The 22,615-nt window shown below is 40.9% G+C and overlaps 1 protein-coding gene across 2 annotated transcripts in view; it reads left to right on the top strand.

The window, feature by feature from the left end:
* Positions 1 to 22,615, top strand: part of LOC118402106 (beta-1,4-galactosyltransferase 2-like) — a 150,909-nt gene that overhangs the window by 2,187 nt on the left and 126,107 nt on the right. Inside the window, exon 2 of one of the 2 annotated variants that reach the window (XM_035800018.2) lies at positions 3,012 to 3,289. The exons of the other annotated variant lie outside the window; for it this stretch is intronic. The gene's annotated coding sequence lies outside the window, so the exon portion shown is untranslated. The remainder of the gene's footprint in view (positions 1 to 3,011; positions 3,290 to 22,615) is intronic. 2 annotated transcript variants of the gene reach the window in all.

Below are 22,615 nucleotides of genomic sequence, written 5' to 3'. Positions count from 1 at the left end.
ACACCTACTCATTCAAGGGTTATTTTTACTATCTTCTACATTTTCGAATAATAGTGAAGACATCAAAACTATGAAATAACAAATATGGAATCATGTAGTAACCATGTGGAATCATGTAGTAACCAAGAGAGTGTTAAACAAATCAAAATATATTTTATATTTGAGATTCTTAAAAGTAGCCACCCTTTGCCTTGATGTCATCTTTGCACACTCTTGGCATTCTCTCAACTAGCTTCATGAGGTAGCCACCTGGAATGCATTTCAATTAACAGGTATGCCTTGTTAAATGTTAATTTGTGGATTTTCTTTCCTTCTTAATGCGTTTGAGGCAATCAGTTGTGTTGGGACAAGGTAGGGGTGTTATACAGAAGATTGCCTTATTTGGTAAAAGACCAGGTCCATATTATGTAATGAACAGCTCAAATAAGCAAAGAGAAACGACAGTCTGTCATTACTCAAAGACATGAAGGTCAGTCAATCTGGAAAATTTCAAGAACTTTGAGTGGAGTCACAAAAACCATCAAGCTGATGAAACTGGCTCTCATGAGGACCGCCACAGGAAATGAAGACCCAGAGTTACCTCTGCTGCAGAGGATAAGTTCATTAGAGTTAACTGCATCTCAGATTGCAGCCCAAATAAATGCTTCACAGAGTTCAAGGAACAAACACATCGCAACATCAACTGTTCAGAGGAGACTGTGTGAATCAGGCCTTCATGGTCGAATTGCTGCGAAGAAATCACTACTAATGATAGCAATACGAAGAAGAGACTTGCTTTGGCCAAGAAAAACGAGCAATGGACATTAGACTGCCGGTGCTTTGCTGGTGACACGGTCACTGATTTATTTAGAATTCAAGGCACACTTAACCAGCATGGCTACCACAGCATTCAGCAGCGATACGCCATCCCATCTGGTTTGTGCGTGGTGGGACTATCATTTGTTTTTCAACAGAATGATTACCCAACACACCTCCAGGCTCTGTAAGGGCTATTTGACCAAGAAGGAGAGTGATGTTGCTGCATCAGATGACCTGGCCTCCACAATCACCCGACCTCAACCCAATTGAGATGATTTTGGATGAGTTGGACCGGAGAGTGAAGGAAAAGCAGCCAACAAGTGCTCAGCATATGTGGGAACTCCTTCAGACTGTTAGAAAAACATTCCCCATGAAGCTGGTTGAGAGAATACCAATAATATTCAAAGATGTCATCACGACAAAGGGTGGCTACTTTTAAGAATCTAAAACATAAAATATATTTGGATTTGTTTCACACTTTTTTTGGTTACTACATGATTCCATATGTGTTATTTCATAGTTTTGATGTCTTCACTCTTATTCTACAATTTAGAAAATAGTACAAATAAAGAATAACCCTTGAATGAGTAGGTGTGTCCAAACTTTTTATTGGTACTGTATATGTAACCATATAGATATATATAGTAACATTGTTTGTTGAATATGCTGAAATTATAGGCGACACAAATAGATATCACTATCTCTTGATCATAATCTGGATGTCACATCATTGCAATTGTTCCTCATCTTAGTTGTCCATGTAACATTTACCCACTGTGTCATTTTGTGCATTGATGTGATAGGGTTTGTGATAGGGTTTGTAGGGCCAAACTTATCAGAGATGAATTCTATCCACTGAAGTCTCACGCTAATTATATCCCGCCTGATCACAAACTATTGAGGAATAATATGTTGAAAACTACTTGATTTTAGTTTGTGCACTCTAGCAATGTGGCAAGGCTCTACAGTGCTACCATTTTACTTGCATATGCACCTAAATATGTTGCTGTGTGACCTGGATTCAAAATGTAGGAGCACCAGTGTGCCTACAAAAAATAAATCACCCATATCATAATTTTTGCAATGATTACTTGATTACTTCACTGCAGCCCCTAAGTGCTATGGAGAAGACACTGAGTACAAATTCTTAATTTACGAGGCAAGTCAGTTAAGAACAAATTCTTATTTTACAGTGACTGCCTACCCCGAACAACGCTGGGCCAATTGTGTGCCACCCTATGGGACTCTCAATCACAGCCAGTAGTGATACAGCCCGGGATTGAACCAGGGTCTGTAGTGACACCTGAGATGCAGTGCCTTAGACCGCTGCGCCACTCGGGAGCCCCACTTGCCCCACTATTCATGACCGCCACCACTACTACAAAGAAAACGTCTTGTTACCTCAAATATTTTTCATTGTGGTCCAAAATGTCTTTGTGTGCGCCTACATTTATCAATTTAAGTGTACATGGGCTCCCTGTAAAAAAGGTAAGCATAGGCTATCTGTAGGCTGCCAACACAACAATACTATTTATGATCCTGGAACTTGCTCTCACATTTGCTTTCAAATCATTTTAGCTTCTCATATGTAACTCATTTATTTTTTGTTGGGCAACACCACCAAGTTGTTTACATGAGTACTCATTAACCTATTCAATCTGATGGCAACAGTCCCAATTTTAAATATTTTATCATTCACAATGCATGGCTTCCCTTTAGGATTACATTTGATGGAGAACCTTGCTGGACGGATACTGTTGGCTGGAGCTTTTGAGGCAAGTGGCCTTTGTGCATTCCAATGATTGTGGTCCATAGCCTAAGAGCCCCCTCAGGGTGGTCAAAGCAGGTGTGGGGTGACCAGGGCCTGATTTTAAGAAATCATAGGCCCTTTGTTTTTGTTTTTTTCATAGGTTTATGTCCACTTGTAGAATCTATGCCAAGGAACATTGAAGCTGTTCTGGTAGCTGGTGGTGGCACAACACCCTTTTAAGACACTCTGTGTTGGCGTTTCCTTAATTTTGGCAGATACCTGTATGTGCTTGTGATCAAACTTTATCCACGGTTATTTTGTCTAAGCTATTGATCCTCTGTGGCTAAATTATGCTCTCTGGTGTATTTTGAACATTGAGAGGCCCTGAATCACACAATTGACCAGTCACATTTATTTATTATGCAGTTTTTGATTCTTAATTTTTTTTTTTTACCCAATCAAGGCATGCCCCCCAGTTACCCACGTGGGCCCCCTACCTCCTCTCATCCCCCATCTGATGATTAGCAGAGCGGCAGGCTGTCTACACTCATTGAGAGCTGGCTCCTGAGTTTTCCTGTGGTTGGCGGTTGCAGTGAAAAAAACATATAAAATCTATACTACATATAATATATACTGTATATATAATATATAAAGTATAAATTTCCTTAATTGTGTTATTTTACTCATTTTTTGCTGCCTTTTGGGCCCCTCACAGGCCTGGACCCAGGGGCTTCATCCCCGGTAAGTCCCTAGCATTAAACCGGCCCTGGGGGTAACTACTTACTTAGCACTGCCATTCACTTAATGGACTTGTCACTTGTTTCTTACACAACTGGAGAGCCACATATCTTCACAGAATCTGGTTCTTTGTTTAATCACTGGATTTACGACTGTCTCTCATTCATCAAAGAATACTTGAGCAAATGACCTTGCATGTTTTGAAGTTTAAACTAATGAAATAGAATAAACCAGTGCTTTGTTCCTAGGATGACTGCAATTGAAATGTTGATACAACATTCAATGTTGAGATCTGTTGCCATGGCAACAACCAGACCTGAGCAACAAAGGTGCAGTTAGAGAAGATTGTTTCGCTCTATGCATTGACTTGGTGTTTTGTAAAAAGCCAAGCAGGCTATTCAGAGCTGTAAATTGTGAGTTTCTTTCAAAATCTCAAAGGATGTGTCCTTGCGTACATTGATTAATTAACAGTCCAAAAGCGAGAGGTACACTTTAAAATTAGGTTTCTATGGATCAATGCAGATAGGAGTAATCATCAACTGCATTAATGACGGCATGGCACAATATACATACAATGATAGTTCTTGATGTGAAATGGTTTGTAACAAAACCCTTTTTGCTCATTATAACAATAAAGCCAATTATTAAGGCAAAAATCAGAGAATTAGGTCTGAGATGGTCCAAACCCTACCCTGACTCCTAGGCTGTCCCAATGAAACCTTCCTTCCACCCAAGCACTTCATTTTTTTTTTTTTTGGGGGGCTTTGTGGTCAAATAATCAGCTGGATCTGAAGAGGCAGCGAGTGAGGCAAGGCAGGTCTATATTTGATGGTGGAGATTTTAGAGTAGAGGTCGACCGATTAATCGGAATGGCCGATTAACTGGGGCCGATTTAAAGTTTTTATAACAATCCGTAATCACTATTTTGGGGCGCCGATTATGATTATTCCGATTATTATTTAAAATAATTTAATTTAATTCCGATTATTATTTAAAAAATATATATACTTTTTAAAAATACCTTTTATTTAACTAGGCAAGTCAGTTTAGAACACATTCTTATTTCCAATGACTGCCTAGGAACTGTGGGTTAACTGTTCAGGCGCAGAACGACAGATTTTCACCTTGTCAGCTCAGGGGTTCCAAACCATACAGTTAACTAGTCCAACCCTCTAACCATTGCACTCCACGAGTAGCCTGCCTGTTACGCGAATGTAGTAGGAGCCAAGGTAAATTGCTAGCAAGCATTAAACTTATATTATAAAAAACAATCAATCATAATCACTAGTTATAATTACTGATCCAGTTTAGCAGGCAATATTAACCAGGTGAAATTGTGTCATTTCTCTTGCGTTCATTGCACGCAGAGTCAGGGTATATGCAACAGTTTGGGCTGCCTGGCTCATTGCGAACTAATTCGCAGGAATGTTACGTAATTATGAGATACTGTACATTGAAGGTTGTGCAATGTAACAAGAATATTTAGACTTAGGGATGCCACCCGTTAGATAAAATACCGAACGGTTCCGTATTTCACTGATATAATAAACGTTTTGTTTTCGAAATTATAGTTTCCGGATTCGATCATATTAATGACCAAAGGCTCGTATTTTTGTGTGTTATTATGTTATAATTAAGTCTGATTTGATAGCGCAGTCTGACTGAGCACCAGTAGGCCCGTAATCATTCATTCAAACAGCCCTTTCGTGCGTTTTGCCAGCAGCTCTTCGCAAGCACAGCGCTGTTTATGACTTCAAGCCTATCAGCCTAATGGCTGGTGTAACCAATGTGAAATGGCTAGCTAGTTAGCTGGGTGTGCGCTAATACTGTTTCAAACATCACTCGCTTTTAGATTTGGTGTAGTTATTCCCCTTGCGCTGCAAGGGCCGCGGCTTTTGTGGAGCGATGGTTAACGATGCTTCGAGTGTGGCTGTTGTCTATGTGTTCATGGTTCGAGCCCAGGTAGGGGCGAGGAGGGGGACGGAAGCTGTACTGCTACACTGGCAATACTATAGTACCTATAAGAACACCCAATAGTCAAAGGTATATGAAATACAAATGGTATAGAGAGAATTAGTCCTATAAATACGATATTAACTACAACCTAAAACCTCTTACCTTGGAATATTGAAGTCTCATGTTAAAAGAAACCAACAACTTTCATATGTTCTCATGTTCTGAGCAAGGAACTTAAACGTTAGCTTCTTTACATGGCGCATATTTTACATGGCACACATTTTTACATGGCACATATGACTTTCTTCTCCAACACTTTGTTTTTGCATTATTTAAACCAAATTGAACATGTTTCATTATTTATTTGAGGCTAAATGGATTTTATTGATGTTTTATATTAAGTTAAAATAAGTGTTAATTCAGGATTGTTGTAAAAAAAAAAAGAAAAATTGTCCGATTAATCGGTATCGGCTTCTTTGGTCCTCCAATAATCGGTATCGGCATCAGCGTTGAAAAATCCTAATTGGTCGACCTCTATTTTAGAGCTTAGCAACTCTGGAGCATGGCCAAAGAGACCTGTGTATGTATTGAAATAGACTTGGCTACATCCTGGTGTTTTGTTGATGGCAATCTCAACAAAAATATGAAAGAAATGCTTACAATGTCATGTACTATATGATAAACATGTCATAACCAGTGCTCTTCAGAGTGTAGACCTATCACATGAAAGGAAGCACAGTGTTAATGTGATACCCGCTTGTACAGAGTTCTGTGGAATCCTGCTGTTAGCTCCTCTGTCATTGGAGATTAATGTAATGTCCCGTAAGTCAAATCCAGCAGTACTGTACAGTACTGTATTATCATGAGAACCTTGGTGGGAGAACATCATGGGATCATTGCACTACAATGTTAGAGCTTGAATGATGTATAAATAGCTTAGTTCACTAGTCAAATATTTGATACGAATATTTGGCATGTATCCTGAATTATTTGTTATCTGGATTTCTTAGTAGAAGCACGACAGACCTTCCTTGACAAGAGTGTCAGTCCGTTTTCCATTCGTTTAAATGTGAAACATGCAGTGCTTATGACATGAGTCAACAGGCTGAACTGTGCGTGTGCTCGGTGTTACACAGTGTTGATGGTAATCGGGTGTGAGTGTGAATTCTGATATCTGGGATCATCTCCAGTCCTCCAGCTGTGAGAACATCTCTGTTTGTGATGTTACACAACATGCATTATCAATAGTTCTTCCCCTTCAAATGCACCACTTTTTTGTTTTGTTTTAGCCCTCTGTGTTATTCTGTATGGGTGCAGGTGAAAGATAATTAATTGTTTACAAATTTTATGAATCAGTGCATTGCCCATAATGGCCAAGAAGACAATATTGGTTATAAATATCATCTTATAATTTCCATATCTGTCCATCCCTAAGTGCTAGTAGTATCTCAAGCCCAAGTATTCACACACGTTTGCTTCCTAGAAATAGTGCCAGGTAATTTCTGGAATGTATTTTGTTCTCAGGGCCGGTCCTTACCGTTCTGCCGCCATAGGGCGAGACCAAAAAATACCGCCACCCACAAAACTAGAATCGTTCCCAGTAAGCAAAATTATGTTGAAAAGACATCTAAAAGATGTATTTACCAGAAGTTGAAGTTCAATTTAGGTTTTGAAAAGGTATTTTTTGAAAAGGTATTTATGTTTAAAATACATATTTTCCATAATGTTGAAAAGGCATATTTTCTAGACATAACAAAAATATGTATTTGGGCCTCCCGAGTGGCGCAGCGATCTAAGGTACTGCAGTGCTTGGCCGGGCGGGATGTCCTTGTCCCATCGCACCTTAACGACTTCGACTCCTGTGGTGGGCCGGGTGCCTGCACGCTGACACGGTCGCCAGTTGTTTCCTCCAACACATTGGTGCGACTGGCTTCCGGGTTAAGCCAGCAGTGTGTCAAGAAGCAGTGCGGCTTGGCAGGGTTGCGTTTCGGAGGACGCATGGCTCTCGACCATCGCCGCTCCCGAGTCCGTACTGGAGTTGCAGAGATAGGACAAGACTGCAACTACCTATTGGATATCACAAAAATGGGGTAAATAATAGAAATACAAAAAACATGTTTTTTCTCGACATTGAAATCAGGTTAATTTTCGGTTGAGTTGAAAATATGTATCTTCCAGATGTTGAACTCAGGCCCATTTTTGGTTCTGAATGAAAGTTGAAAATGAATAATTTACAGTCGTCTATGTTTGTGCCAAATCAAGTCTGGTCTCACCAGACAAAATCTGAACCAAACATCGGCGTCTATGATTGGTTCACATTTGGTCCGGACCAAAATCCAATGTCCGTGGAAGTGTAAATCAAGGCTGGTCCGGAACTGCACCAACAAAAGACGTCCAAAAGATGTCGGCTCGGGCCGTACTTACTGAGGTGTAGCCGACAGTGTTGCCTGACATTTTATTTTATGAATGCCCATCTATGTGGTAAGCCTACCATTTGTAAAGCACCAAAACATGTCTCGAACTTACTGGGGTGTAGCCTACCATGTCGAACCACAATGGAATTTTGTGAATTTTATTTTTATTTTTTTATTTTTTATTTCACCTTTATTTAACCAGGTAGGCTAGTTGAGAACAAGTTCTCATTTGCAACTGCGACCTGGCCAAGATAAAGCATAGCAGTTTGAACTGACAACAACACAGAGTTACACATGGAGTAAACAATAAACAAGTCAATAACGTAGTAGAAAAAAAAATCTATATACATTATTTGCAAAAGGCATGAGGAGGTAGGCAATAAATAGGCCATAGGAGTGAATAATTACAATTTAGCAGATTAGCACTTGAGTGATAAATTATCAGATGAACATGTGCAGGTAGAGATACTGGTGTTTAAAATAAAAACAGTATGAGGATGAGGTAGGTAAATTGGGTGGGCTATATACTGATGGACTATGTACAGCTGCAGCGATCGGTTCGCTGCTCAGATAGCAGATGTTTGAAGTTGGTGAGGGAGATAAAAGTCTCCAACTTCAGAGATTTTTGCAACTCGTTCCAGTCGCAGGCAGCAGAGAACTGGAAGGAAAGGCGGCCAAATGAGGTGTTGGCTTTAGGGATGACCAGTGAGATACACCTGCTGGAGCGCGTGCTACGGGGTGTTGCCATCATGACCAGTGAACTGAGATAAGGCGGAGCTTTACCTAGCATAGACTTGTAGATGACCTGGAGCCAGTCAGTCTGGCGACGAACATGTAGCGAGGGCCAGCCGACTAGAGCATACATGTCGCAGTGGTGGGTGGTATAAGGTGCTTTAGTAACAAAACGGATGGCACTGTAATAAACTGCATCCAGTTTGCTGAGTAGAGTATTGGAAGCTATTTTGTAGATGACATCGCCGAAGTCGAGGATCGGTAGGATAGTCAGTTTTACTAGGGTAAGTTTTGCGGCGTGAGTGAAGGAGGCTTTGTTGCGAAATAGAAAGCCAACTCTAGATTTGATTTTGGATTGGAGATGTTTGATATGAGTCTGGAAGGAGAGTTTTCAGTCTAGCCAGACACCTAGGTACCTTATAGATGTCCACATATTCTAGGTCGGAACCATATTCTAGGTGATGCTAGTCGGGCGTGCGGGTGCAGGCAGCAAACGGTTGAAAAGCATGCATTTGGTTTTACTAGCGTTTAAGAGCAGTTGGAGGCCACAGAAGGAGTGTTGTATGGCATTGAAGCACGTTTCGAAGTTAGATAGCACAGTGTCCAAGGAAGGGCCGGAAGTATACAGAATGGTGTCGTCTGCGTAGAGGTGGATCAGGGAATCGCCCGCAGCAAGAGCAACATCATTGATATATACAGAGAAAAGAGTCGGCCCGAGAATTGAACCCTGTGGCACCCCCATAGAGACTGCCAGAGGACCGGACAACATGCCCTCCGATTTGACACACTGAACTCTGTCTGCAAAGTAGTTGGTGAACCAGGCAAGGCAGTCATTAGAAAAAGCGAGGCTACTGAGTCTACCGATAAGAATACGGTGATTGACAGAGTCGAAAGCCTTGGCCAGGTCGATGAAGACAGCTGCACAGTACTGTCCGTTATCGATGGCGGTTATGATATCGTTTAGTACCTTGAGCGTGGCTGAGTTGCACCCGTGACCGGCTCGGAAACCGGATTGTGCAGTGGGCAGCTGGGAGGAGGTGCTCTTGTTCTCCATGGACTTTACAGTGTCCCAGAACTTTTAGGAGTTAGAGCTACAGGATGCAAATTTCTGCTTGAAAAAGCTGGCCTTTGCTTTCCTGACTGACTGCGTGTATTGGTTCCTGACTTTCCTGAACAGTTGCATATCGCGGGGACTATTCGATGGTATTGCAGTCCGCCACAGGATGTTTTTGTGCTGGTCGAGGACAGTCAGGTCTACAGTGAACCAAGGGCTATATCTGTTCTTAGTTCTGCATTTTTTTAATGGAGCATGCTTGTCTAAGATGGTGAGGAAGTTACTTTTAAAGAATGACCAGGCATGTGGTAGGCCCACCGTTTGTAAAACAGGCCATGGCATTGTCTTTATTATTCCTGGTTCCTGTGACAATTTGGGTATTTAAGCTCTGAATATCAGCTACCCAACTTTATCAGGAGTTATCGCATGCCTATTTGCGATGTGTTTACACAGCAGGAAATGTAGAAGTATTTTCCTTTTCACTTAATTTACAGATGACAGTTGTGGTTGTCCACAGCAGTTGTGACTGTCCATTCCATATTTTCCATTTGAACTTGACCTGTCCTATTTTAGGAATTGTTTGTTAACATGACAGCGCATCTTTTTTGTGATTGAGCGCCATGGAGATGATTGTGGACTTCAGGAAACAGCAGAGGGAACACCCCCCTATCCACATCGATGGAACAGTAGTGGAGAGGGTAGCAAGTTTTAAGTTCCTCGGCATACACATCACAGACAAACTGAATTGGTCCACTCACACTGACTGCGTCGTGAAGAAGGCGCAGCAGCGCCTCTTCAACTTCAGGAGGCTGAAGAAATTTGGCTTGTCACCAAAAGCACTCACAAACTTCTACAGATGCACAATCGAGAGCATCCTGGCGGGCTGTATCACCGCCTGGTACGGCAACTGCTCCGCCCTCAACCGTAAGGCTCTCCAGAGGGTAGTGTGGTCTGCACAACGCATCACCGTGGGCAAACTACCTGCCCTCCAGGACACCTACACCACCCGATGTTACAGGAAGGCCATAAAGATCATCAAGGACATCAACCACCCGAACCACTGCCTATTCACCCCGCTATCATCCAGAAGGCGAGGTCAGTACAGGTGCATCAAAGCTGGGACCGAGAGACTGAAAAACAGCTTCTATCTCAAGGCCATCAGACTGTTAAACAGCCACCACTAACATTGAGTGGCTGCTGCCAACACACTGTCATTGACACTGACCCAACTCCAGCCACTTTAATAATGGGAATTGATGGGAAATGATGTAAATATATCACTAGCCACTTTTAACAATGCTACCTTATATAATGTTACTTACCCTACATTATTCATCTCATATGCATACGTATATACTGTACTCTACATCATCGACTGCATCCTTATGTAATACATGTATCACTAGCCACTTTAACTATGCCACTTTGTTTACTTTGTCTACATACTCATCTCATATGTATATACTGTACTCGATACCATCTACTGTATGCTGCTCTGTACCATCACTCATTCATATATCCTTATGTACATATTCCTTATCCCCTTACACTGTGTATAAGACAGTAGTTTTGGAATTGTTAGTTAGATTACTTGTTGGTTATCACTGCATTGTCGGAACTAGAAGCACAAGCATTTCGCTACACTCGCATTAACATCTGCTAACCATGTGTATGTGACAAATAAAATTTGATTTGATTTGATTTAAGTTAGGCTATTTGATCGGAGAAACCTGCATGATGTAAAACGTGTCTGTCTCATTACATTGTCATACATTTTATCTCCAGCCTTTAGGCTACAGAAAAGGCCACATACGCTTTCCACCATATCCTATATCTGTTACATGATTTGTGTTAGATATATTTTTGGGACGGAACGTTGTTGGAGGACTACAGAGATACATCTCTCCAACAGCACCCTGGAGAGGCGCGCTGGGAATATTTTGCGCCCCTGCATTTGACAAAGTGGTCACTGCTTATCAAAGGGCCGTCATCAGCGCTCACCTAAAAAATCCCATATGCCACTGGTTGAGAGAAATTGTAATTGTTTTTGGGAAGAATTATGTGATGTTTTATGTGTTGTTGTTGGAGGTGCGTCTTGGTCAGTTTAGCTCAGAAAATGCCCCCTTCGTCAATCTGCCGCCATAGGCGGTCACCTAATTCTGGCTAATGAGCGAGTCGTTTGTTTACAGCTCCTATACTGTATAAAGCAGGCCTAACTTTCCCCCATGGGAGGGGCAGAGAGGAGTGTTTGTGCCAGTCAGAAGGTGAGGGATGTTCCCTCCCCAGAGTGGTTGGCATGAGCAAGATGAGATTCCAGACAAGAGGGCAGTGACCCACAGCTTGCCCTTAACACCCCGCACTGTCTCTGTTTATCTGGTCTTTAGTCTCGTAGTCATTTGACAAGAAACACCTTTGACTCCTTGTAGGACTCCCTGGGACTGAAAGACGTCTTGAGCCGACTGTGTAATGTTACATTTTGGAAAAACCTATGCTAATTGGAGCATTAGTTTTATTATATATCCTTGAAATTGTTTTGTTAATGTGATGTCTCCTTGCAAAGCATTGCTTTTAATAATGTTTATTTTTGTATGCCTGTATATATGCTGAATGCTGATGTATAGTGTGTATGTGTATAATGCATATACACTGCATTTGGAATGTAAGTTGCAGCCTTATTCTAAAATTGATTAAATATATTTTTTTCCTCATCAATCTACACACAATACTCCATAATGACCAAGCAAAAACAGGTCTTAAGAAATGTGCTGATGGCATATCACAGTTCAAATTAAGGAATGCGATTACATTGATATAACAGACAAGGTGCAGTGTGTTATTCATTACAACAGGGGTTTCCTAACATTTTTAGCCCACAACCCCACTGTGATACAATACAACAAAATTGTGACCCCACCATTTGAAAAAAGTGATGTAATCAACAGCCAATGTTTACTTATTTAATTGGGCCTAAGACGGTCTATTACAACGGTCTATTACAATCAGTATTTCAATCTGTAGGAAGTATCACTTGAAGTGAGTAAAATGCATCAGAAAGGTATTGGGAAGTTCAATAATTTTGTATGATCTTCTGTGTAGAAAAGAACGTCGTCATTGATTATGTTATTTTCCCCCCAGTCCGATTTAATGCCTGGTCTTGTCCACTCTGTTCTGATGAGGCTTGTGGGTATTGTAGAGGGACATGCGTGTTTCTGTGAGTCTTTCAGTGATGGTGTCATATTATTTTGTACTTTAAACGGTTCAAAAGATAGAGCCACATTTGTAGGGAAACTGTTACAACCGCATCTAGCGGTTACCGGAGGTTACTGACATAACCCCGGTTCTATGAACCAAGCGCAATTCTATCTATTTTATTTGAGTTCTCTCGTGACCCCATTTTCAAATCAGGCGACCCCTAGTTTGGTAAACGCTGCATTAGAATATCGCCATGCCTCCTTTGCATTTTCAACATGTTGTACATTTTGTAGGCCGACAGCTTCTAATTTATTCTATTCCATTTACACCCTTATCAGGTGGCAATTATCTGCATAATGGTGTGATACATTTTCAACATAAATCTATAAATAGGCCTAAATCTAACATAGTATCTTAGAATAAGCAAGTAAGCAGAAGCATGTGGACAAAGAACATTTCTATTGCATCTGCTCATTTTGACAATGGACATGTCACCAAGCTCAGTGTTGTGTTGTCACACTATTTTGGGTGACCCAGATCTGCTCTGCAGCCAGTTTGATGTGTTACCAAAACAGCGTGTACATACAGGAGTGACAGGCAGCAGTGGCTGTGTTATCAAGGGAGCAACTCATCAGTGTGTTTTCTACACAGCATGTTTACAGGATGACCAGGGCTATGTTTAGGCATTACTCCTGCCAACACATTTTGAATGATATAGGCAATTGTGAAAATCATTGTGTGGAAAGTGCTGTAAGTACAGCTAGCCTTTCTGAGCGGGTGTACATGTGATTTATTTGCTCAATTATACTGCAATATGAAGTTAATTAATACAATACATTACAGAATTGCTATTATCTTCACTATGCTATGAACATGATAATCAGTCCTCAATGTCACACGACACATACATTACATGCTCCCTATTTTATTGCACAGATCATGTGAAAGAAATGACCTCGGCACTCCTATCAACGTAAAACCAGATTCTGTGAAGTACATTCCTACAGGTCGCACCAGAAGGACATAAATTCAGCCATCATTACATGTCCCTCCCTCACTGAGCACACAGTATACATTAACTATGAATAATGCCCCTCATACATGCATGAGGACTTGTTTGTTGGAAACTGGCATATGGCACAAGTTAGTTATTCTTTTTTTCTAGTCAAATAATAGGTGGGTGCTTACACTGAGTATACACAACATTAGGAACACCTGCTCTTTCCATGACAGACTGACCAGGTGAATCCAGGTGAAAGCTATGATTGCTAGTGTAGATGAAGGGGAGGAGACAGGTTAAAGAATAATTTGTAATCCTTGAGACAATTGAGACATGGATTATGTATGTGAGCCATTCAACTCCCACTGACACACCCTCTGAGAGTGGTTTTAAAGTGATAATACACACCAAATCACAAATTTGTATGATTAACATTGTTAAATAACAGTAATATGTGAAAACAATGTTTTTTTGTGAACAAAATGTTTCATTTTGCCGTTATAACAAGGTTGATAGCAATGTGAAAATTGTTGTGGAAGTCTGTTGCAGCTCAAGTCGACCACAAAGCCCACAATGCAATGCTCTCTCTAGGCTGGCTGGCTGGCTAGCTATGTAGCGAGCTAGCAAATTATAGTCCGTCCTCTGCCCAGAGCGAGTGCAGAGTATGTTGCTATGGCAACAACTGCCCTTTCCCACAGACACACAGGGCGCGTTGCGAGATGGTACTTGGAGAAACTGTGTTGAATAATTTGGTACACTGTTTGGATTTAGCACATCTAAGAAAAAAAAAAATATATATATATATATATATATTGAACAAAATATAAACACAGCATGCAACAATTTCTAAGATTTTACAGAGTTACAGTTCATAGAAGGAAATCAGTCAATTTAAATAAATTCATTAGGCCTTAATCTATGAATTTCACATAACTGACCCTCTTGGGGGCCAGGTCCACCGACTGGGGAGCCAGACCTCCCCCCCGCACCTCAGATGATCCCGCAGGTGAAGAAGCCGGATGTGGAGATCCAGGGCTACGTGTGAACTGCGGTTGTGAGGCCGGTTGGACTGACGTTGGATGGGGCTTATAGTCGTGAGATTAACATTAAATTCTCTGACAAAAGCTCTGCTGGACATTGCTGCAGTCAGCATGCCAATTGCATGCTCCCTCAAAACTTGAGACATCTGTGGCATAGTGTGACAAAACTGCACATTATTATTTATTTTTACATTTTTTTATTTGCTCCCCAATTTCGTGGTATCCAATTGCTTGTCTCAACTCCTGAGAGACAAAGGTTAAAAGTCATGCGTCCTCCGATACACAACCCAACCAAGCCACACTGCTTCTTAACACAGCGCACATCCAACCAAGAAGCCAGCCGCACCAATGTGTCGGAGGAAACACCGTGCACCTGGCAACCTTGGTTAGTGCGCACTGCGCCTGGCCCACCACAGGAGTCGCTGGTGCGCGATGAGACAAGGACATCCCTACCGGCCAAGCCCTGCCTAACCCAGACGACGCTAGGCCAATAGACCTCCCAGTCGCGACCGGTTACGACAGAGCCTGGGCGCGAACCCAGAGTCTCTGATGGCACAGCTGGTGCTGCAGTACAGCGCCCTTAACCACTGCGCCACCCGGGAGGCCCTGAGTGGCATTTTATTGTCCCCAGCACATGGTGTAATGATCATGCTGTTTAATCAGCTTCTTTTATTTCAGCTCATAGAAAATGGGACCAACACTTTACATGTTGGATTGATATTTCAGTTCAGTATACTTTGTCATGACGATGTAAATGATATAGCACTGCAGTGTTTGAATGTGTTTGAGGTGTCAAGCTAAAGAGAAGCCAATGCTTATTACTACATTAGTGCTGAAAATGCTCAAATGCTACACTTTTGCCCAATGTTATCAAGTGTACCATGTCTAATGCATATTTGATGAGGCCATGAGGGCTGGGTGGTGGGATGCACTAGGGCCCGGGGCCTCGGAGCAGAGCAGAGGAGGGAGAGGCTAGAATCCTACCCAACGTTTTCCCTTTTAAAACGCCACATTTCCATCTCCTTCATCACAGCAGGGAGGCTGTTAACACATTTCTCTGTCTGACAACTGCTCATTGTTGAGTAATAATGAAATAGTAACATGAAAAATAATAATATAAAGACAGAAATAACAAAGTTATTCACATCTGGAGTTTATATTTTTTATTTCACATCGGCATTCCCCCAGCTGTGTTGACAAAAACAATTTAACAGTGAAGTACTATTGCTTAAGGGCTATACTCTAAATATTTAACCATCTCTCACTGCTGCTCTGAATTTGCTTTTGCGCTTTAACATTATGTAAACAATTCACTGAGTACTTTGTAATTTACAGGGCCTTCAGAAAGTATTCACACCCCTTTACTTTTTCCAAATGTTGTTGTTACAGCCTGAATTTAAAATTGATGAAATAAAAAATGTGTCACTGATCTACATGCAATAGATGTGGTAAAGAGGTCAACGGGGAACGCAGACCGTGGGGGTTAGAAGAAGGACGACGGATTGGCACACATTCAACAAACTGATCTAACAAAGTGGATATTAGTCAAATCCATCATGTTTTATGTATTATAAGAGGACCACAATGTTGTTACTAAAGTCTGATTTGGATATACATGTATTTGGCTGTTTTTGATTTAGAAGTAGTCCCTTTTCAGGTTTAGAAGAAATGACTTCTAAATTCTAACTCCCATCCGTGTAAGCTGGTAGCATAGCTGTATTAGCATAAAGAAATCAGTGGTGGTAGTCAAAGTTGTTTTTAACTGTAGTGGAGTTGATTGGTGACGATGATATGAACATGTATTGGGGTTGACATCTATACAAGCATTATACTCCGATTTTCACCTCAGCATAGTGTGAAATACACACATAAACAATAGCCTAAAACTCTACAACTCTTTTTATTTAAAAAAATATTTTTTATATATATTGACTTTCAATGTAGGGTATTTTGCTGGGGGCAATTTGGAGATTCGGGATCTTTCCCCCACGGCATCTTTCCCTCACGAGTTTCCATGGCATTTCCATAGTTTTGGTCGAGTTCCATTGACCTCTACCACATCTATACCCCATAATGTCAAATTGGAATTTTGTTTGTAGAACATTTTAGAAATGTATAAAAAATGTCAAGCTGAAATGTGTTGAGTCGATAAATATTCAACCGCTTTGTTATGGCAAGCCTGAATACGTTCAGGAGTAAAAATGTGCTTAACAAATCACATAATAAGGACTGATTCAGTGTTCAGTAATAGTGATTAACATGATACAATTATCAGTAAGGTCCCTCAATGGAGTAGTGAATTTCAAACAAGAGATTCAAGCACAAAGAACGGGAAGGTTTTTCAATGCCTTGCAAAGAAGGGTTGGTAGCTACAGTAGATAAACATATATGTATATATACAAAAATGCTGAATATCCCTTGATGGTGAAGCATGGTGAAGTAGTGAATTAGGTTTTGGATGGTGTATCAATGCACCCAGTCAATACAAAGATAAAAGCGTCCTTCCTAACTCAGTTGCCGGAGAGGAAGGAAACTGCTCAGGGATTTTACCAAGAGGCCAATGGTGAGTTTAATGGTTGTGTATGAGAAACCTGGGGATGGATCATTGTAGTTATCCCACACTACTAACTTAAATGACAAAGAATGAAGCCTGTACAAAATAAAAGTAGTCCAAAACATCCATCCTGTTTGGAACAATGCACTTAAGTAATACTGCAAAGAAAATTAGCTAAAAAATGTACTTCTAGTCCTGAATACAAAGCTTTATGTTTGGGGCAAATCCAACTCAACACATCACTGAGTACCACTCTTCATATTTTGAAGCATGGTGGTGGATGCATCATGTTATGGGTATGCTTGTCACTGTCAAAGACTAGGGAGTTTTTTAGGATAAAAATATATAAAATATAGCTATAAGCACAGCAAAAATCCTAGAGGAAAACCTGGTTCAATCTGTTTTCCAACAGACACTGTGTCACGGCTGTCGTAAGAATGGGACCAAGGCTTCAGCGGATGTTGAGTTCCACATATTTAATACAAAGATAAACTTAAACAAAACAAAATATATCAATAGATGAACAACTAAACGTGACTACGTGGTGCACATGCACAAACACAAAACAATATCCCACAAACACAGGTGGGAAAAATACAGTGCCTTGCGAAAGTATTCGGCCCCTTAAACTTTGCAACCTTTTGCCACATTTCAGGCTTCAAACATAAAGATATAAAACTGTATTTTTTTGTGAAGAATCAACAACAAGTGGGACACAATCATGAAGTGGAACGACATTTATTGGATATTTCAAACTTTTTTAACAAATCAAAAACTGAAAAATTGGGCGTGCAAAATTATTCAGCCCCTTCACTTTCAGTGCAGCAAACTCTCTCCAGAAGTTCAGTGAGGATCTCTGAATGATCCAATGTTGACCTAAATGACTAATGATGATAAATACAATCCACCTGTGTGTAATCAAGTTTCCATATAAATGCACCTGCACTGTGATAGTCTCAGAGGTCCGTTAAAAGCGCAGAGAGCATCATGAAGAACAAGGAACACACCAGGCAGGTCCGAGATACTGTTGTGAAGAAGTTTAAAGCCGGATTTGGATACAAAAAGATTTCTCAAGCTTTAAACATCCCAAGGAGCACTGTGCAAGCGATAATATTGAAATGGAATGAGTATCAGACCACTGCAAATCTACCAAGACCTGGCCGTCCCTCTAAACTTTCAGCTCATACAAGGAGAAGACTGATCAGAGATGCAGCCAAGAGGACCATGATCACTCTGGATGAACTGCAGAGATCTACAGCTGAGGTGGGAGACTGTCCATAGGACAACAATCAGTCGTATATTGCACAAATCTGGCCTTTATGGAAGAGTGGCAAGAAGAAAGCCATTTCTTAAAGATATCCATAAAAAGTGTCGTTTAAAGTTTGCCACAAGCCACCTGGGAGACACACCAAACATGTGGAAGAAGGTGCTCTGGTCAGTTGAAACCAAAATTGAACTTTTGGCAACAATGCTAAACGTTATGTTTGGCGTAAAAGCAACACAGGTCATCACCCTGAACACACCATCCCCACTGTCAAACATGGTGGTGGAAGCATCATGGTTTGGGCCTGCTTTTCTTCAGCAGGGACAGGGAAGATGGTTAAAATTGATGGGAAGATGGATGCAGCCAAAAACAGGACCATTCTGGAAGAAAACCTGATGGAGTCTGCAAAAGACCTGAGACTGGGACGGAGATTTGTCTTCCAACAAGACAATGATCCAAAACATAAAGCAAAATCTACAATGGAATGGTTCAAAAATAAACATATCCAGGTGTTAGAATGGCCAAGTCAAAGTCCGGACCTGAATCCAATCGAGAATCTGTGGAAAGAACTGAAAACTGCTGTTCACAAATGCTCTCCATCCAACCTCACTGAGCTCGAGCTGTTTTGCAAGGAGGAATGGGAAAAAATGTCAGTCTCTCGATGTGCAAAACTGATAGAGACATACCCCAAGCGACTTACAGCTGTAATCGCAGCAAAAGGTGGCGCTACAAAGTATTAACTTAAGGGGACTGAATAATTTTGCACGCCCAATTTTTCAGTTTTTGATTTGTTAAAAAAGTTTGAAATATCCAATAAATGTCGTTCCACTTCATGATTGTGTCCCACTTGTTGTTGATTCTTCACAAAAAAAAATACAGTTTTATATCACTATGTTTGAAGCCTGAAATGTGGCAAAAGGTTGCAAAGTTCAAGGGGGCCGAATACTTTCGCAAGGCACTGTAGCTATCGCGTCCTGACCATAGAAAGCCTGTATTTTCTATGGTAGAGTAGGTCAGGGCGTGACTAGGGGTGTTTAGTCTAGTTTATTATTTCTATGTGGGGTTCTAGGTTTATTTTTCTATGTTGGTGTTTGTGTATGATTTCCAATTAGAAGCAGCTGGTAATCGTTGTTTCTAATTGGGGATCATACTTAAGTTGCATTTTTTCCACCTGTGGGTTATGGGATATTGTTTATGTTTAGTTGCCTGCTCGCACTGCATTGTCATCACGGTTCGTCTATTCTTTATTTTGTTTTGTATTAGCTTAAGTTTCACTTTCATTCAAATATGTGGAACTCGAAGTACGCTGCGCCTTGGTTCGACCATCATTATTACGAACATCGTGACAATAGCTACTTAAATATGATCCCCAATTAGAGACAACGATTACCAGCTGCCTCTAATTGGGAATCATACAAAACACCAACATAGAAAATATAAACTAGAACACAACATAGAAATGATAAACTAGAATACCCCCTAGTCACACCCTGACCTACTACACCATAGAGAAACGAGGGCTCTCTATGGTCAGGGCGTGACACACTGGGAGACATTCACCTTTCAGCAGGACAGTAATCTAAAACACAAGGCCAAATCTACACTGGAGTTGCTTACCAAGACATTGAATGTTCCTGAGTGGCCTAGTTACGGTTTTGACTTAAATCGTCTTGGAAATCTATGGCCAGAGATGAAAGTGGCTGTCTAGCAATGATCAACAATCAAATTGACAGAGCTTGAAGAATTTTTTGAAGATAATGGGCAAATTTTGTACAATCCAGGTGTGCAAACTATTAGAGACTTACCCCAAAAGACTCAGCTGTAATTACCGCCAAAGGTGTTTATACAAAGTATTGACTCAGGGGTGTATATACTTATGTAAATTGGATATTTAATTTTCAATACATTTGCCAAAGTATAAAAAACAACGTTTTCACTGTCATTATGGGGTATTGTGTGTGTGGATGGGTGAGAGATTTTTTATTTTTTTTAATGCATTTTGAATTTAGACTTTAACACAACAAAATGTGGAATAAGTCAAGGGGTATGAATACTTTCTGAAAGCACTTTAATAGTAGGTCAGCCACAAATCCTTGGTTTATGTCAAATCTTAAACTCTACAGATGATGACTCACCCAATAAGGCACATGAACTGCCATTGATTTTGTGGGTACTGTTCGCTCTCACTGTTATTAGGGTTGTTTGGAGTTTAAACACATCCATTGTAACATTACTGCGTAAGTGTAAGACTCCTAATTGACAGCTTTGAGTGATAACAGTAATCTGTGCAGAGCGGAGGTGACACCACAAACAAAATAACAGGGATTGAAGATATTACTCATCATCGCTGCAGCAATAGCCGGCCGATGCCAATAAGATGGTAAATAACTTGTACTGGCCAGTATCATTGTTGTTTACGACATTTAGTCTTAATATATCTGTCACAGTGGAGATGGTTTTGGTATAGAGACAAACTAGCTATTTTATCCTGAATTATTCACTGAAAGATTAACTAGGAGCCACATCAAGAGCCAACACGCTATTCAAATGTGAACATACACATGATGTAGACATTTGTTGCCAGCACATTTGTAGGACTTTACTGGTGTGTTGGTTAAATCTGAAAGCCTAAAAGAGTTATCAGCATCCATTTAGCGTCCAAGGGTATGGAATTAACTATTCATTAGACACTGGCTTCTAAACCATTATCTTGATCCCGTGTTGACGTTCTCTAGTGCTAAAGCCTGTGTTCTTTTTAGCTTAGACATGTTATTGTAAAAAAAAGCTTGCATTATGTTTTATTCCAAATGATGTTGCCTTGCCTTTAATGTTAGTGAGAGAAGTGCTAAACTTGTGTGGGCTTTCTAAAGGTTAATCTGTCTTTGTTTGACCTCATGCTGGTTAACAGTATGGTGTTGCAGCCGTCTAGAGTGGCCTATTCTTAATGATGAGATGATAAGACTTCTAAAGCTTTCACCAACTAGCCTACTCCTCCATGAGGTCAGTCTTGCTCTGGTGAATATTTTACAATAATTACAACTGTACTTTTGGAAATTGTTCTTTGAGACAGCATTTGGCATTCTGATTGAAATACAGAGGATCTTCAACCAAGTCAATTTATTACTGAACTTACAACTACAGGTCAGTCAATATGTTAGAATATTTGAAGTTTGCCCTAGAAGTCTGTCATATTGTCTGTAAACTACTAGGGAGTTACAGCAATAGCAGAATGTTTGGTACATCATTTATAGATTCCTCATCAAATAGACAGCATCACTGTATTGTTTTTGTGTGCAAGTCTGCGAGACAACCAATGCGTGAGTCCAGACTGGGTGAGAGAGAGTTGGTTCTGACGTTGATAGTGGTGTTCCATCCCACTACACTCCTTCCACTGCCCTTCTGGCACTAAGACCGCACGACCTGTATAAGTCCATAATGGCCTGGAACTTTAATGCAGAGAAACAACCAGAGTAAAAAAAAATATATAGACTGCCCAGTGACGTGAGCCTACCAGATGGGCTAAATGCCTTTTATGCTCACTTCGAGACAAGCAACACTGAAGCATGCATGAGAGCACCAGCTGTTCCGGACGACAGTGTAATCACGCTCTCCATAGCCGATGTTAGCAAGACCTTTAAACAGGTCAACATTCACAAGGCCGCGGGGCCAGACAGATTACCAGGACGTGTACTCAGAGCATGCGTGGATCAAATGGCAAGCGTCTTCACTGACATTTTCAACCTCTCCCTGACCGAGTCTGTAATACCTACAAGCAGACGTGTGCCCAAGAAACTGAAGGTAACCTGCCTAAACCACCCCATAGCACATACGTCGGTAGCCATGAAGTGCTTTGAAAGGCTGGTCTTGGCTCACATCAACACAATCATCCCGGAAACCCTAGATCCACTCCAATTCACATACTGCTCCTACAGATCCACAGATGACGAAATCTCACTTGCACTCCACACTGCCCTTTCCCACCTGGACAAAAGGAACACCTATGTGAGAATGCTGTTCATTGACTACAGCTCAGTGTTCAACACCATAGTGCTCATAATGTTCATCACTAAGCTAAGGACCCTGGGACTAAACACCCCCTCTGCAACTGGATCCTACACTTTGA

The sequence above is a fragment of the Oncorhynchus keta genome, chromosome 23 (genome assembly GCF_023373465.1).
Source record: "Oncorhynchus keta strain PuntledgeMale-10-30-2019 chromosome 23, Oket_V2, whole genome shotgun sequence".
In the NCBI taxonomy this organism is placed as follows: Eukaryota; Metazoa; Chordata; class Actinopteri; order Salmoniformes; family Salmonidae; genus Oncorhynchus; species Oncorhynchus keta.
The sequence above is the reverse complement of the archived record's forward strand: the minus strand, read 5'-3'. Positions and strand labels throughout refer to the sequence as shown.